The following is a 17,750-nucleotide window of genomic DNA, read 5'->3' as shown; positions in this document are numbered from 1 at the left end:
GCAGAAGATTAAAAACACTTACAGAATCAAGGATAAGAAGAGGCATAACATGGATGTATGAAGCAGGTGATCCGGCATCAGGAGGTCCCAGTGTATCACAGATTTCCAGGGATAACGATATGCAGCAGCAGAAGGTCCCAGGATAACCAGCAGGTGAACACCCCAGGCTCTGGGAACACTGGTGAAGCAATTGCGTCGTCTGAGTCAGCGTGGAGCATGAATCCCGGAAATGACGCCAGCGGGAGGGGAAAACAACCAGCATGGACCGCAAACAGGAAATATGTCATCAAAATGGGACGCAATGGGACCATCGTTCTGTGAGAGGGGAATGTACTGATCCTGTGTTTCTGCTAAGCAGGAACATGGATCTTTACCTCCCCCCAGTCAAAGCATCACAGTTATTAAGCACTCCCAGGAAACACATTTAACCCTTTGATCACCCCTGATGTTAATCCCTTCCCTGCCTTCCTGTACAGTGAGAGTGTTTATTTTTTTTAGCACTGATCCCTGTATTAGTGTCACTGGTCCCCAAAAAAGTGTCAAAAGTATCAGTTAGGTGTCTGATTTGTCCACCGCAATATCGCAGTCCTGCTATAAGTTGCTGATTGCTGCCATTACTAGTAAAAAAATGAAAAAAATCCCATAGTTTGGAAATGCTGTAACTTTTGCGCAAACCAATCAATATACGCTTATTGGAATTTTTTACCAAAAATATGTAGCAAAATACATATTGGCCTAAATTGGTAATGTTTTATAGCAGAAAGTTAAAAAATATTGTTTTGTTTTTTTTTTAAACTGTCTGTCTTTTTTTGTTTATAGCGCAAAAAAATAAAAAACACAGAGGTGATCAAATACCACCAAAAGAAAGCTCTGTTTGTGTTAAAAAAGAGTCATAAATTTTATTTGGGTACAGCGTCACACGACCGCAAACTTGTCATTTAAATTGACGAAGTGCCGAATCGCAAAAAATGGCCTGGTCATGAAGGGGTGTAAATCTTCCGGAGCTGAAGTGGTTAATGTAAATACATACGAAAATATATATTTGTTTAAAAACCTTGTTTCTACATGTACTTTGAAACTTACCATGAAACATGTCAAATGACCCCCTTACATTGGTGGTCAGTGGGAAGAATGCTCCTTAGGCTCAGTTCACATGAATATGGCTGTAAAGAAGCGAGGGTTGCAGATAAACAGGTACAAATAATGTATTTTGGATTTTTGTTTCATTTGTGTGTATGACCTGAGGCCAGTAACTTCGCTGGGTATATGTAAGGAGTTGAGAATCTTCAATTATCTAACCATGTAAAAAGCAAATTCCTCTTTATTGTATTTATTTCATCTACACATGACTGGATATTCAAAGAAAATAAAGGTAACATTTATTGAGTGAAGATTCTCAACACCTATAGTAAATTAGCCTCATGGTCTGTGGTTGTGTGGAGGACCTGATACATAATTCTTTGGATCCCTCCCAAACTAGTTCATTCAATATCATTGCCTGGGATAAAACAAGATAAATGTTTTTTTTAGCAATATTTCTCTGACAATCACAAAGTACACACTTTTAGAGGAAAAAGTTTATTTGCTCAGAAATATTTTTGAAACAAGATACAAATGTGTGATGGACTGGAAGCCCTAGCTAGCATTCGATTATTTTATTGGCAATGCAAAACATTGCAGAAATACAAGAATACCCAAATACCAATTGACAGAGATGAGTAGACAGAGAGAGCAGTCCATGTAATCACCTAGGGCTCAGATCACACTATAGAGTACCCTGCTTGGTCTTGTGTTATGGCCAAATCAGGCTTTGACTGGACACTGCAAGATGTCATCAGTTGGGGTGATAAGCCACAGATAGCCGTTGTCATAAGTGACGTGTTTGGCACATAGGTTCAGATTGGTCCAGGATGTTCCAGTTGGAGTTTTGGCAGTGATTCCATTCCTAAAACAAAATCTTTCTCAGTTATACAATATAAAAAGTAATATTAAAAATAGCGTTTCCTCTAAGTTAATTTTGAAGGATACCTGGCTATCATTGGCATTACTGGGATAAGCTTTCCAGACTGACAAATGAAGGATTTATAAAAACTATGGTCACTGGATGTATCATTTAATGCCTATGCTGAGAGTTCAGAAAGCACCATCTCAGTTGGAAAAGGAGCAAAAAGTTGCAAACATTATTGTGAACATACACAGCAGTTGCTGAATTATATGTATTTGTCTAACTGGCTCATCCTCAACATTCACAATTAATACTTCTTTACCAAATTACCATTTTTTTTTCACATTGCCTTAATGCTACTGCATGCATAATTAAACAAAAAATACCTTCTGTGCACGTTGCCTGCTGAGTTGACACCGTACACGGAACCATCTGTGCCAACCTCTATCATCTCCAGAGTACCTTCAATCTGCTGCCATTTGGTTCCCTGGCAGGCTGTTGGGCTGACATTGTAGCGGAAGTAAATATTTCCTGCGCTGTTGACTCCCCAGCAGCCCAGTGGACCACAGCTGTAATATTTCAGTGCCCCCTCCAGTGGGGTCCAGGATACAGTAGGAGATCTTGAAAGTGTGTCACTCTGTCCCAAGCAGTAAATGTTGTCCTGTGCATTCACTCCACCCAAGAACTTATTACCACCAGCATCTACCTGCTTCAAAAGTCCTGTTTAAAAAACACAAAATACAATATTGACCCATTAAATTAAGTGTAATACCAGAGAGGAGATTAAAGCAATAGTTAAATGGGATTGGAACACTCCTATGTAGTAACATAGATCTCATTATTAATTAGAGTATGGTTGCCAAGTTTCCTTCTTTTTACAGAACAGGCAACAACTATGCAAAATGTCCTGTGCCACCTCAAGGCCAATGACATGTCCCACCAGCCTGGGGAACACAAAGTTGCCTCAGCAGGGCAGTAATGTTTCCTTGTAGTGGGAAAATGTCCATCCAAACTTTCCAGGACTAAAAATGTAAGTGTGTGCTTCATGTGCTGCTATCTAAGACCTCCGTTCACACATATGATTAAGAATAAAACAAAAACATAAGCACCAATAACACCAAGCAAAAAAACAAAAACCATTATAAGGTAATGCTATCAATGTGCACTCACACACTATAGACCAGTCTTTTTCACCCAGGGTGCCCAGGTACCCTGTGGTGCTTTGAATTTTCTTCAGGGGTGCCTTGGCAAAATGCCTAAAAAATGCCCACAAATTGTATACAAGCCAGCATGTGGATCAAGCCTGCCTTTAATTATGCAAAGCTATTTAATTGTGCACTATTACGACCTTCTAGCCGCCGGCATCCTAACAAACAATGACATCATCAGTTGATAAGGAGGATGTCGGTTGTCCTCACAGCATCCTCGTGTGATTCTCTCCTGCCCCTCTCCTTCACCACTGGGGTCACATTAGCTGATTGATAGAGAAAAACCGAGGAAGAAGAGAAACATTGGCATACAAGTCAGTACCAGTGTGCAAAAAGTGTATTTGATTTGGAAGAATAAAACACCTCTAATGTTGGGTGTCCTACATGTGTGGATGTCGATGCGTTATGTAAAGCTATTAGAATAGCTTTGTACATTTTGGAATAGGGTGCCTCGAGACTGCTCTAGAATGTCAGTTTGTAAATGAGGTGGTAAAGTGGTAAATATAAATGTTTCTTACCATACACAGTGAAATAAACAGTGATAAATTATACATCAAAATACCAAAAAACTAAAAAAACAAACAATCGAAAACTCAAAAAGACAAAAAAAAAAGTCCATGGTTTCTGACACTCATTTCCCAGGAGCCAATGGGCGGGCGGAGATGACGAGCTACAGCGGAAATGGAGGATTAATCATACAAAGAAGGCATTGACAAAAAAAAATAGCTGTCACAAACTGATCATAAACGCATGGGGTATGCGTCGGGTGGGATGCGTAGTTAAAAATATGCCTTGAACTCCACTTTAAACACATGATTATAAGTCATACAGTAAATCACTTTAAAGCTTTGGGACACCTAACTTTTATATTTAAATGGACTTTAGTTTTAATTTTAGTTTTTTGTCTTTTTGAATTTTTGATTGTTTGATATTTGTATTTTTTGGTATTGTGATGTATAATTTATCACTGTTTATTTAACTGGGTATGGTGAGAAACATTTATATTTACCAGTTTATAATACTACTAGGATTGCACTTGCAAATGTGAGTATACTGGCAGGTATAGCTATGTGGATGTTTTTTTGGTTAGGAGTTCACTGAACTGGACAGCGCACCACATTTTGTTACAGGATCTAGTGTATCAAGAACTGGTTTCTGAATTATAACAGTCATATAGGAGGATCATTGTAATTGATGGTGTCACTGGAGAACCTGATCTCACCAATAGTGGGCTGTAGCCTAAAGTAGAACTATGGCCTTTTACAAAATATGCGCTGCAGCACTTAATTATAAGTGTATCCGCATTTACTGTTTTCTTTTAGCCCCCTTGCAAAGTCCCACAAATACCCTGGCAGTGGCGTCTTCCTAATGAAACTTGCTGGGATGATGCTTGGTAATGATGCTGCACTGCTCCTGAATTTGATAAATGTTTCTGGGTGTTTGACTATAGCTTGTCAATCAGATCCTGGCCACACCTAGTCCCACCCACTTCTTTATGGAGTGACAGCTCTGCCTCTGCTGCTAAACTCCTCCCACTGTGAGCTGCAGTTTCTGGGAGGAGGAACGTGTAAGACACAAATGAAGAAGGATTTGGTTCAGTCAGGGGAGATAAAGGAAGTTTTTTTCATTATATGAGGTTTGTTCATCACATTGTAACTGGCTTTTATAGACTCCAATACAGGAGCCTTTAGTTGTGCTTTAAAGCGGGATTCCGTCCAAAAAAAAACTAACTAACTAACTAAAATATTAACACTGTAGCTGCTGACGTTAAATAAGTACTTACCTGTCCTGGGTGCCCGCGATGTTGGCCGCCCGAGGCCGACCCATCCCTCGGGTCCCGGCACCGCCATCCTAAGTAAGGGAAACAGGCAGTGGAGCCTTGCGGCTTCACTGTCAGTTTCCTACTGCGCACACACGAGCGGTGCGGCGCTCCGTACTGTGAATGGCCCCGTGGTGTTCTGGGAACACACACAGTTCCCAGAAGACAACTAGGCTGCTCACCGAGGAGCAGAACACACCGCAGAAGAGGAAGAGGCAGATTAGGAAGACTGCCTAGCAACAAGGGTTTAGGTAAGTTTAAACATTTTTTTTCAAAAAATTTTTTTTAATTTTTTTTTAGGATTCTTGGTGTTTTTCTTTTTTTCAGGGTGGCCCTCCACTTTAAAGTGGTTGTAAAGATTATGCATTAAGGTGAAAAACCTTGTGTGCTGCAGCTGCTCCCCAGACCCCCCTTTTTTCTTTCCTGAGCCCGATCTGATCCAGGGACGTGCACAAGCACAGCGGCTCCAGCCGCTGTCGTTCTCCTCATTGGACAGATTGTTAGCAACAGGAGCCATTGGCTCCCGCTGCTGTCAATCAAAAGCTGTGAAACGGGAACAGGGGGCAGGGCAAGTCCCACAGTCTGTGTCAATGGATGCAGCAGCGGGACTCGGGAGCGAGCTCACATGGGTGCTCTCATGGAAAGCGGCTTTCTGTAGGGGCTCCTGATGAAGAGGAGGGACCTGGAGCCAGAAGCAGGTAAGTATAGGTATGTTTGTTATTTTTTTGTTAAATCGAACGTTTATAATCAGTTTAAATCTACATGCACAACTCCACATTCTATTCAGACTCAGGAGTGCACAAGAGTGAAAAACAGAGAACAAAATACAGCACATTGTATTTTTTAGGGAACGAAAGAAATGCCTCAATGTACTTTCTAAAATAAAGCAGATTATTTCAATATTGTGTGGATAATATAAATATGTATTATATATGTTCATATGTGGTGTGTAATATATCAAAGAGTATTTTATTTTTACCTGATACAGACACCCACTTATTGTCCTGGATCTTATAGATCTTGTTGTCTCTGTTCACACCCCAAACTCCAGCAGGTCCAACAGAAACATGGGTGAGCTTCCCAGTAATGAGATTCCAGTTATTGTTTACCCATTGGTAAATTTCATCATTACTGTTCACACCCAACACTATACCAGCGCCGGCATCAATCTGTTTCAGTTTTCCCGGGATTGAATTGCACTGAATATCTGAATTCAAGAAAAATCATATAATGACTATACTGTACATGCATAATAGAATATTTATACATATATATAATATACAGCACAAAAACTTTTGCAAAAAAAAAAAAAAACAACTTTTTTTTTTTCAATATTTAAAAATATACAATTTTAAAATGCCTACATTTACCATAATTTGCTTTATGCCAAGGACTTAGTCATACTATTGTGCATGTTCCATGGAGCAATATTAGCAGTGCAACGCTTATCAATGCACGTTAACACAATGAGAAGATGTACCGTGGTGTTACAGAGCAACAGAAAAAAAAATGCTATTTATGTAGCCATGTTGTGCTAAATTCTGTATGTAACGCAGGGGTTTATCCAGTTATTGTACTGGATGATGCATTATTCTTTAAGTAAGGGAATGGCTCCTTCTAGTGGCCGCTACAACTATGCATTATGGGCTGTGTAGTTTAATAAGGAAGTGACTCATCTGTTTAACTCAGGCTGGGAACTACTTACCCAAGATGCCCTGTTCACCTACCCACAATGCCAGGGACAGAACAGCCTGCTGGGCAGGCCAAAAAAAGGGGCAGCGCGGCCATGTTTCAGTCTCTTCTTCTTCCTGGGACGCCATTAAAGACCTGCCTGCTGGGAGCTGTGGGTGTGTCATCGGGTGACTGTGGCCTGTGTGGCACGGAACGGAATTGTGTGGCCTCCAGGGAGTTTCCGGAATGCTGTGAGCTGGTTCAGTGTGTGGACGGATCAGAGGATTCGAGCCAACCTGAAGGTTTCTGCATTAAAGTCACCGGTCATCTGACGAAGAGTGCGGTGTGATGGCACCAGCTTGGAGCGGAACCGAAATATCATAAGCAGAACAGTACAAGCATCTGGGCCCTGTGTGGTGAGTGGGCAATTGCCCACTTTGATTTAATACTTTGTTACTGTGCAAATAGGTCCCAGAAGGCTGATAAAACCTGTAGTCCCACAGGAGCAGTTTCATTTATTCAGACTGCGCACAGTGAGGCCCCAGAGTTTTCCTTTTTTTACTACAAGTAAGTGTGGTGTTGCATCCTTCAAGTGGCGTTCCACCCAAAAATGGAACTTCCACTTTTTGGATTCCCCCCCCCCCTCTGGTGTCACATTTGGCACCTTTCAGGGGGGAGAAGGGAGCAGATACCTATCTAATACAGGTATTTGCTCCCACTTCCTGGCATAGATCACTGCGGCGCTTGCGGTTACCTACGCCACTTCCAGTGCCTACTCTGTCCTCCCCCGCTGTATTCTGGGAGACACACAGGTCCCAGAACACAGCAGGAACCAGGGAGGACGCACAGCGGGACTCGCACATGCGCAGTAGAGAACCAGGAAGTGAAGCCGCATGGCTTCACTTCCTTATTACCTTACCGAGGATGGCGGCGGCAGCAGCAGCCGAGAGCCGACATCGCGGGCTCCCTGGACAGGTAAGTGTCCATATATTAAAAGTCAGCAGCTGCAGTATTTGTAACTGCTGGCTTTTAATATTTTTTTTCGGCAGACCTACGCTTTCAGTAAGAAAGAGGTTTCCCAAGGATTCTATATAACAAACCACACAAATACTAATACATTATTGTTGCCGTAATGATTATCTACTAAGTTCCTGGTTCACAAATACTGCAGTATGATAAGCTAGCTGAAGAAAGAAGACCAAAGACTTTACTACTCACTATAAAGTGTTTTTACTTTTCTTTATATACACTCTGAGGACGGCATTACCACCTAAGGGCAGCCCTTGAGTATATGTATTGTATTATATTACTGCAAAGCGTTTCATTGTACATTGTTCATTGTTTCATTGTGCAGGTTTAATGTGTGTGTGTATGTTCTGTGGAGAAGGTGGAGTGTGTTCAGTATAAAGGATTTACCATATTGAGTATAGATTCCACTTTTAGCCTGTTTGCATACGCTTTTGAGTGACCATTGAGCTTGGGATTTCACATACACCCTGATTGTTATCAATGCCATTGTCTTATATCAGCAGCCCTTACGGGGGTAACGCGCTACATTTATATTATCAGTAAATTACAGCTAGATCAGCCAACCAACACCAATTTTTTTCTCATTTATGGTGGTCACTGAGGAGTTGAATAAGGCTCCATTCACATCTAGGCGATCTGAATTGCGGGGATGGAATCGCCGCGATCCTGTCCGCAATTCCAAATTGCAGCAAAACATAAGATGCCTATGACTCCTTAGTGGCACCCCAATCACGCAGTGAATATGCTCCTGCTCCTTTTTGAGCGACAAGTGGCGCGTGTTGCAATTTGCCGCGATTGCAACGCGATTTATTTCACGTCAATTGCGGCAAAATCGCGGTACAATTGGGGTGCTGTTAAGAAGTAATGACATCGCAAGTGCGCCCCGTGTTTTAACGTGGTTTGGAATCGCGGGTAGAATTGTGGCTAAGGTGTGAATGGAGCTCGGGGCTCGGATACCACTTAAAATCCGTCCACATCTGTGTGTGTCTGTAGTGTAAAGTATGTAGATGCCGGAATGGGCAAAAAATTAATGACTAGCTAAAACTTTGGACGCTGCACAAAGAATAGTGAGACCTGAATACAAGCACAGCGACTTTATGAAAGGCAGTGTAGATATCTCACATTCTGAACGTGCAAGAGCCAAAAATGCCCATGGGGCTAATAAGTATGCAGCATTTGTGGAAAACTGAAACCTCTCTTTTGGAATGACTTGCCCTTTAAGAGAATCATGAACTAGAATAGATGCATTCTATCAGTGCAAAGAGCAGTGATATACAGTAACCCGAGGCAACCAATCAGAACTCACTTAAATTAATTTGCCCATTCGAAGATGCTTAATACCAAATTCTGATTGGGTATAAAATGATAAATGCAGACACCTTATAGTGTCTAATCTCCCTATAAGGTGGAAATAGATGGGAAGGGAAAGAGGTCTTACCTGAAGGAGGAGAGAGTTGAGTACACAACAGGAGGAGGCTCACATCAATGAACATCTTGGCAGGTGAGGATGGATGGTATAGAGAGCTGGGAGACTTTGTTCTATATATATGATGCCTGGACTCCACCTATTATGGGAAGCTGGTCTACCATTGGCTGACAGAAAGAATTTAATAAACCTAACATACAGAGAGTGTTTTTTTTTATGGTGTAAATGTTTTTGGTTTTTGTTAAACTAAATATATATATATATATATATGTGTATATACTGTACATGCACAATGTGCTTAAAAAAAAAAATTACCCGGTTTTAAATAGTTATATATGCTGGGCACTTTCAGCCCCTTCCTGCCCAGGCCATTTGTTAGCTTTCAGCACTGTCGCACTTTAAATGACAAGTGCGCGGTCATGCAACACTGTACATAAATTTATATTTTTATCTTTTTCTTCACACAAATAGAGCTTTCTTTTGGTGGTATTTTATTTCTTCAAAAAAAAAAAAAAAGACCGAAGATTTAAAAAAATAAAAAGTTTTTCTTATTTTCTGTCAGTAAATTTTGTAAATAAGTAATTTTTCTTCTTCATTGATGTGCGCTGATGAGGCTGCACTGATAGGCACTGATAAGCTGCACTGATGAGGCAGCACTCATGGGCACTGATGAGGCAGAACTTATGGGCACTGATTAGGTGGCACTGATGAGGAAGCACTGATGGGCATTGAAAGGCAGCACTGATTGACATCACTGATGGTAACTGATTGGCATCACTTATGGGCACTGATTGGCAACACTGATGGGCACTGACTGGCATTGCTGATGGGCACTGTTGGGGCTGCACTGATAATCAGTGCCCTGATTATCTGTGCAGGTCTCCCCTGTGAGGAAATAACGCTGATCGGCTCCCCTCACACGGTGTCAGTGAGCCGATAACCAGCATTTCCTTGTTTAAATGTGATCAGCTACTGCTAATCACTTGGGTAAAAAACCTACAGTAGTCATTGGCCCTTTACCAAGATCGTCCTGAGGACACAGTGCCTCGCCAATCTTTGCACGGTTGCGCAAGCATAGCGAGAGTGGGACAACATCATAGGACGTCATCCCAGAACAGTAGGACCACCCCGCTGCCATCATTTGCCTATACGGTGGGTGGGGGGGTGGTAAACAAATTTCATACATTTCATTTCTTAGTACCACAAATGTTACTTGGCTCTGTATATTCTAAAAAGGGGAGTACTAGGAGGTGGGTAGGGGGGGGTGGAACCAAGGAATGGTGATCTGAGGTAGGTAGGGGCAGAGACGATGGGTAACTCGGAAAGGGTGAGTTCCTGCACCTATCCTCTGAGAAAAAAAGACCTGATCCTATCTCTCCTATGTGATGGTAAAGGAGGGGCACAGAATTCAGAGATAAAGGGATCATTATCATGTAAGGTGGACCAGTGTTATTTAGGGATATTATATCTTATAGGAGAAGGGATGGGCTTGTGATACAAATGGTATCCTTTTACTACCTGAGGTATTTGTATGAGATTGGGTTAAATTAACTCTCTCTCTTCATACAAGATGCGAAGATTATTCTCTTTGAGTTAACCTCTGTTCCATTTCTCCAAACTTGTTTTCAGGTTTTACCAGATCTGTGACAATCCTAGCAATCCAAAATAATTGGCTCTTGGGGATAGATTTTAGACATGTGCAGGATGAAAAAATGTGTTTAGTTTCATTTAATTTCGATCCATTATTTAACTAAATTCGTTTAGTTGAATTTGTTGCATTCGTTACATTCGTTTTTGGGATTCGTTCAGTTTCGTATTCGAATTCGAAAAATTCGCCTGTATTCGAAAAAATTCTACCGCATTCAAAAGAACTATCAAATTTGAAAAAATTCTACTGCATTCGAAAAAATTTGACCGAATTTGAAAAAGTAAACTACATATAACCATTTTGCGAAATTCGAAAATCGTATAGAATGAAAGTGAATTAGAATAGAAAACATTAGAATAGACAAAAATAGAAAAGAATAGCATAGAAAAACAATCGAACAGAATAGAAAAAAATATAATATATTCAATTCTAATCTTTTCTATTCAAATTTGAATTCATTCAAATTCCAATTTCGGAAGATGGTTTTATATATGGCATGATCTTCTGATGAAGACGTTTATTATGGATGCCTGATTTTATGGATGTCGTGGTGATGTCCTTTTGAAGATTTCAAAATAAATACGGTTTGTGCAGCAATCCCTTGTTTTTGGATTTTTTCTATGTCAAAGCCTGTGGGAGGGCTTGATTGCTAAGTACGGCCATCTGAGACTGTAGTGCACCTCACCCTTCTGATTATTTTTATATATATATATATATATATATATATATATATATATATATATATATATATATATATATATATATATATATATATATATATAATTCAAATTTCGTGTAGACTGAAATCAAATTTGAATAGAAAAGATTGGAATAGAATGGAAAATAATAGGACAGAATTGCATAGAAAAACAATAGAACAAAATAGAATTAAATATAATATATATATATTATATTTTATTCTATTCTGTTCTATTGCTTTTCTAGTCTATTCTTTTCTATTATTTTATATTCTAATTTTTTTCTATTCAAATTCTGATTTTCTCCTACTTTATCCACTTTCAGACTATCCTTGAAAACTCATCTCTTCAGAGAAGCCTATCTGGCCCCCACCTAACTACTGTACATTTATCTTCTCAATCAGCATATCACCCACAGTTTTTACCTCTTGTATTACCTCTTGTATCTCTTGACCTTCCCTCTTAGATTGTAAGCTCTAAGGAGAAGGGTCCTCTGATTCCTACTGTATTAAAGTGTATTGTATTTGCACTGTCTACCCTCAAGTTGTAAAGCGCTACATAAACTACTGTTGGCGCTATATAAATCCTGTATAATAATAATAATAATATACAAATATCGAATTTCAGAAGCCATCTTCCGAAATTCGAATTTTGTATAGAATGAATTCAAATTCAAGTAGAAAAGTATATATATATATATATATATATATATATATATATATATATATATATATATAAAACCATCTTCCAAAATTCGAATTTCGTATAAAATGAATTTGAATATAAAAGATTAGAATAGAGTAGAAAAGAATAAACTAGAAAAACAATAGAACAGAATAGAATAAAATATATATATTATATTATATTCTGTTCTGTTCTATTGTTTTTCTAGTCTATTCTTTTCTTTTATTTTCTATTCTAATCTTTTCTATTCAAATTCATTCTATATGAAATTCAAACTTCAGAAGCAATCTTCCGAAATTCGAATTTTGCATAGAATACTAATTTGTATAGAAAAGTTTAGAATAGAATAGAAAAGAATAGAATAGAAAAACAATGGAACAGAATAGAAAAAAATATTTTATATATATCATCTTCCGAAACTTTCATATAGGCAGAAATCAAATTTGAATAGAAAAGATTAGAATAGAATAGAAAATGATAAAAAAGAGAATAGCATAGAAATACAATAGAACAGAATAGAAAAAAATATAATATATATATTATATTTTATTCTGTTCTATTTTTTTTTAGTCTTTTCTTTTCTATTATCTTCTATTCCATAAGTCTTTTCTATTCAAATTTGAATTCATTCTATACGAAATTCGAACTTCAGAAGCCAAGTTCCGAAATTCGAATTTCGTATAGAATGAATTTGAATTTGAATAGAAAAGACTTATAGACTAGAAAATAATAGAAAAGAAAAGCATAGAAAAACAATAGAACAAATTAATAAAAATTTATATATATTCTATATTTATATTTATTCTATTGCTTTATTATTCTATATTCTATTCTATTGTATTTTTTAGAAAATCGTTTTCTATTTTTTTCGAATTTGTGTTTGAATTCGAATCAAATTATTTTCCGAATTCGATTAGAATTTGTTTTTGAATTTGTTCTTTTTTTTCGGATTCGTTTAAATTTGTTACTTTTGTATGCATTCGAATTTCCGAATAATTAAAAATTCGTCCGAATTTCGATTCGGATTGGAAACGAAATGCATATGTCTAAAAGATTTAAATACCCCAGGTAAATGAAATCCCTTGTAATGAAGTAGTTGATTTTTATCAGTGGGTTTAGTATACAAATCACTCACTATCTGATTCTCATGTATTTTTAACCACTTCAGCCCCGGAAGCATTTACCCCCTTCCTGACCAGAGCACTTTTTGTGTTTCGGCACTGCATCGTTTTAACTGACATTTGTGCAGTCGTGCGATGTTGTACCCAAACAAAATTGACGTCCTTTTTTCCCACAAATAGAGCTTTCTTTTGGTGGTATTTGATCGCCTCTGCAGTTTTTATTTTTTGCTCTATAAACAAGAAAAGAGTGACAATTTAAAAAAAAAAACTAAATTGTTAACTTTTTGCTATAATAAATATCCCCCAAAAATATATAAAAAAAACTATTTTTCCTCAGTTTAGGCTGATATGTATTCTTCTACATATTTTTGGTAAAAAAAATTGCAATAAGAGTATATTGATTGATCGTGTCACCCCTCTGTGACACGATTGCAGGTACCCGGCGGACATTGAGTCCACGGGACCCATGGTCACAGTCACAGAGACCGTGGCGGGCACCCGCTGCAGCGCTTTTTATAGGGGACATACCTGTACGTCCTTTTGCCCACCAGTGCCATTCTGCCGACGTAAATCGGCACGCGCTGGTCGGCAAGCAGTTAAAGATGTATCAAGAAAGGAAACCTGTTCTTTACGCCATGTGCTATTAAACTTTAGCCTGGGTAACAGATAATTTATACAGGCATGGAGCAACATTAAAGTCTGATAGGTTTCCCCCCATATAGCAAACATGTCATCAATAAATCTTAACCAGCAGAGACCATTCAGCTGAAACAAAATATTGTTGTAAATAAACAAATTCCCTACCATAGCTATGAAAGCGTTTGCATGGGGAGGGCAACATTTGAACCCATTGCCGAACCCCTGCATTGTAAGTAAAAAGTCTCCTTAAATAAATTCTCCTCCAAAACGAATCAGAAGAAACAAAATCTGTGCATGTGTGTGTTTTTATATCTTAAAAAAAAAATTATAAACTAAAAGGAACAAAAAGAATAATATACATGGCATGTAAAATAAAGTAGACTCAAACCATTATAGATTTTAATAATGATATATACTGTATATGATATATAAAATAAAATAGACTCAAACAATTATAGTTTCCCTAATAATATATGTGAAGTACATATTATGTAAACAAATACAACACAAATATACATCATCAATCTTAAAAAAATGTATAAAACAAAAAAGAACAGAAAGAATAATATACATGACATGTAAAATAAAATAGACTCAAAGCGTTATAGATTGTAACAATAACATATACAGTATATGTTATATAAAATAAAAAGACCCAAACCATTATAGTTTCCACTAATAATATATATGATATATAAAATAGAAAAGACTCAAACATTTATACTTTCTAATACTATTATATATGACATACTGTATACAGTATATTATGTAAAAAAAAAGAAACAACAAAAATATAAATCATTAATCTAAAAAAAATTAAAAAACTAATATATATGATATGTAAAATAAAATAGACGTAAACCATTATGTATTATAATAATAACATATTGTATATAATATAAAAATACTCGAACCATTATAGTTTCCAATAATAATATCCAGTTTATGACATGGGCGCTGGTGCTGTTTGTTGCGTCCTCCGTGTTTCCCCCATTAACTCGTTGGGCCCCAAATACTGGGTCACATGGAAGGCCTGTCCCACATGCATTCTTCTGGGCTACCTTAGGCACTGGTAAAGGGTCAATTTACTGCACACATAGGGTCATTTTAATCAATGCCTTGGGACAAGACTAAGGCTGTGGGGAATACTAAACTTTAAGGTGCACCTATACTCTTAGAGATTTGTAGAGATGTGTGGTTGTGTTGAGAAAGGTGTTATTGCTGTTTTAAAGAGTATCCTGGTAAATTTTGTTGTATGTGTACAATGACAATACAGTATATTATCTTATCTTATATTATCTTATCTGTGTGCACTGGCACTGCAACTGTTCTACAGTTAACTCTTGGCCTCCCATGACAATGAGCACCTTTACACTAACATGCATTTTGGAGGGACATGCTGAGCCAATGTCCACATATACCTGTCCAGCGTTTTCCACTACTACTCCCAAGTAGTGGAGTTGGCCCCGCTGTGCACTTTGCGCGGGCTCCACACGTGCACTGAACCTTCCATATCTCTGAGGGGACCTCTGTGATGCAATCTGCTACCATTGCTATGGGAGTCAGACCACGTCCAGAAGGAGTGCGGACAACATCTCCCTCGCTGCTAGAGGTTGTGCCACCTATAACAGGTACACGCTATCGACAGGCTCCTTGTTACACTTCTGCTAGTCTTGTAAATGTGTCTTTACATTACTCCATTCCACATGAAACCTTCATACCCCAATGTGTTATGTCCCACTTGTTAGCAGTGTGTGCTTGCAATATTGCTTCCAATACACTTCTTTAGTAACTTCAGACCAGTCAGGGACAATGTTTCAATACTTTACTTGGCAAAAGTGCAAAAATAGACATTCACAGTCCAACAGGCGAAACATGATACCTTCCTAGTCTTGTGTGCTGCCCCAGCATACCTGACAGAATGCAGTTCAGCAATCATAAGTCCTTCAGAGGCATTTCTCCAGCACTTCAGGGTGAATGCCAGGTTAAAAGTCTATGTTGTAGGACAAAGCCAGCAGCATACTCCTTCTCCTGTGGGTCCCCTGGTCCATCACCAGCCCTTATGGGTCTCACAAACCACGGATACTCGGGAGGAACCCCCTAGTCTCTCTCTTGCAGCTCTCTCTATTGGGGCCAAAGATGGCTCCCTGGACTCCCTTGGGGGAACTCTCTTGAACTGGACCACTAGCACAATTTATATCACACAGGGTAAGTGCGCCGAACCCAGGAAGGAAAACCCACCAAAACATTAAATGACAATGCAAAACTTTAACCCCAGACCTCTCAGCCAGGACAGCACCTACTGACTGTTGTAGCCTGCTTACAAACAGAAGAATGATAAGACGACATGGAGCAATGTTTCTCTGTCCCAGCTCTATGTATTCTATGGAAGACCACTGGGGCACTGCAGGAAACAAATAACCTTGAGATATTTTCCTGGAACTTTTTACAATTAAGCATATAACATACTAGGTATATGCTCTTTTAAGGGATGGTACATTCGCAGGGTCATAATTGTCATAATTTATCATATTTTGTAATATTAAGGCTGCTTTACTTCAGGGTTTAGGAATAATAATAATGTTTTAGATACTCTAAAAAGACATGATGATTGCGTCTAAATTGGCCCTATTATATGTGTGCGTGTATGTACAGTATGTGTGCTAAAGACCTTAGATTGGAAACTCTTTGAGGACAAGGACCAGTGGCATAACCAAAGCCATATTAGTCCATTAGGTTCAAGGGCAGGAACTAAAAGAAAAACACACACATACATAACCTCCAAATGCACAATTCTATACCCACAGTTGATCCAGAGGAAGGCAAAAAAACAATAAAGCATGATCCAGCATTGAGAAAAAAAATCCTTCCTGATTCCCCAGGAGCGAATTGATATTCCCTGGATCAGCTACCCCTGGCGGTATTACTTATAAATATTAGTATCCAGTTATATTTTGTGCATTTCAGAAAGAATTCAGGCTTTCTTTAAAAATGATCTACTGAGTTACCCAGAACCAGCTGAGAGTCTATTTCACATTTTCACAGCTCTTACTGTGAAAAAGTCTTTCCATATTTGGAAGTTAAATCTCTTTTCCTTCATGCTCCTTGTCCTTTGTCACGTCCTAATGTGAATAACTCCACAATAAGTTCACTACATGGGCCACTTATGAATTTATACATGGTGATCAAATTCCCCCCCCTTAATCTCCTCTTTTCAAGGGAGAGTAAATTCAGTTCCTTCAATCTTTCCTCATAGCTGAGCTTCTCCATGCCTCTCATCAGTTTTGCTGCCCTTCTCTGCACTTTCTCCAGTTCCCTGATATAATTTTTGTGAACTAGTGCCCAAAACTAAACTGCATATTCCAGGTGACATCTTACTGATTTGATTTGTACTGGGGCAAAATTGTGTCTCTCTCTTTCTCTGAAGTCTACTTTCTCCAGAACACCCAGATCCTTCTCCCCATTGATCCCTCCAGTTGTACCCCCCCCCCTAGTATGTGTGATGCATGCATATTCCTAGCCTACAAGTGCATAACTTTACATTTATCAACATTAAACCTCATTTGCCACTTAGTTGCCCAATTAAACAGTGCAGTGAGGTTGGCTTGTAAGTTGAAGCTTGGTGTCATTGGCAAATACGCTAATGGTACTTCTAAATCCAAACTCTGTATCATTTATAAATATATTAAAAAGTAAGGATCCCAACACTGAATCTTGGGGTACACCACTAATAACCATTCAGAGTAGGAATCATTAACTACTACTCTCTGAATTCTGCCTTTTATTCAGTTTTCAATCAATTTACAAACTGATTTTTCCAAGCCTGTAGACTTTACCTTACACATTAGCCGTGTGTGCAGAA

At 38.5% G+C, this 17,750-nt stretch overlaps 1 pseudogene; it reads right to left on the bottom strand.

Moving 5' to 3' along the window:
* Positions 1 to 1,589: 1,589 nt before the first annotated feature.
* LOC141110017 (fish-egg lectin-like) lies at positions 1,590 to 9,165 on the bottom strand (annotated as a pseudogene).
* Between the last annotated feature and the right edge of the window lie 8,585 nt (positions 9,166 to 17,750).

This window comes from Aquarana catesbeiana, linkage group LG10 (genome assembly GCF_042186555.1).
Source record: "Aquarana catesbeiana isolate 2022-GZ linkage group LG10, ASM4218655v1, whole genome shotgun sequence".
Taxonomy (NCBI): domain Eukaryota; kingdom Metazoa; phylum Chordata; class Amphibia; order Anura; family Ranidae; genus Aquarana; species Aquarana catesbeiana.
The sequence above is the reverse complement of the archived record's forward strand: the minus strand, read 5'-3'. Positions and strand labels throughout refer to the sequence as shown.